Genomic DNA, 1,057 nt, shown 5'->3' on the forward strand with positions numbered 1-1,057 from the left:
TATTTTTACTAAATTCTATTTTTTCTTCTTCTGGCAAGTTCTTATAGTTTATGACTAGAAGAAACCTGTCAGGACCATTACTTTTTGACGATGAGATCGATCGCACAGCTCGCAGAAACCGAAGAGAAATAAGGTGAAGCTTAAGTTACACTGAGGAAGAGCAAGAGGATGATATTCAAACCACAACCGAGGATATGGCTGAAAATCAGGAAAATCTGCTACCCCCTGCTATTGCCGCTGATCAAGTAAATCAAAATCATGCTCCACGCAATATGTATGGTTATGCTAAGCCAAATTTAATAGGAACTGAGTCAAGTATAGTTAGACCTGCTATTTCTGCAAATAATTTTGAACTGAAACCTAACACGATTCAAATGATACAGCAATTTGTTCAGATTGATGGTTTGCAGGATGAGGATCCCAACGCTCACTTGGAAAACTTTCTAAAATTCTGCGACACATTTAAAATTAATAGCGTTTCTGATGATGCCATACGCCTTCGGTTATTCCCTTTTTCATTGAGAAACAAAGCTAAACAGTGGTTGAATTCATTACTACGAGGGTCAATCACTACTTGGGAACAAATGACTGAAAAGTTTTTATTAAAATATTTTTTGCCAGCTAAAATGGCTAAATTACGTAATGATATCGCTTCTCTTGTGCAAATGGATTTAGAAACACTCTACGATGCATGGGAGAGATACAAGGACCTCTTGAGAAGATGCTCTCACCATAGGTTACCACTCTGGCTACAGGTTCAAACGTTTTACAATGGCCTGAATCCCTCGAGTAGACAAATGGTTGACACAACTGCTGGTGGGACTATCAATAATAAGACATCTGAAGATGCCTATGAATTTATAAAAGAGATGTCACTGAATAATTATCAGTGGCAAGTCATGAGGACAAAACCAACAAAAGTAGCTAGCGTTTTTAATGTCGATTCGGTCACCATGCTCACAAATTAGGTAGAACTTTTGAATAGAAAATTTGATGGTTTACTTGGTTCTTCACAGGTTCACCCAGTAATACAATGTGAAGCAAGTGGAGGTGGATC

General features: G+C 37.8%; 1 non-coding gene across 1 annotated transcript; it reads right to left on the reverse strand.

The window, feature by feature from the left end:
• Positions 1–632: 632 nt before the first annotated feature.
• Positions 633–739, reverse strand: LOC121228783 (small nucleolar RNA R71). The gene has a single exon (XR_005926358.1). It is a non-coding gene; the product is annotated as a small nucleolar RNA R71 (small nucleolar RNA).
• Positions 740–1,057: the final 318 nt, after the last annotated feature.

The sequence above is a fragment of the Gossypium hirsutum genome, chromosome A04 (genome assembly GCF_007990345.1).
Source record: "Gossypium hirsutum isolate 1008001.06 chromosome A04, Gossypium_hirsutum_v2.1, whole genome shotgun sequence".
Lineage (NCBI taxonomy): Eukaryota > Viridiplantae > Streptophyta > Magnoliopsida > Malvales > Malvaceae > Gossypium > Gossypium hirsutum.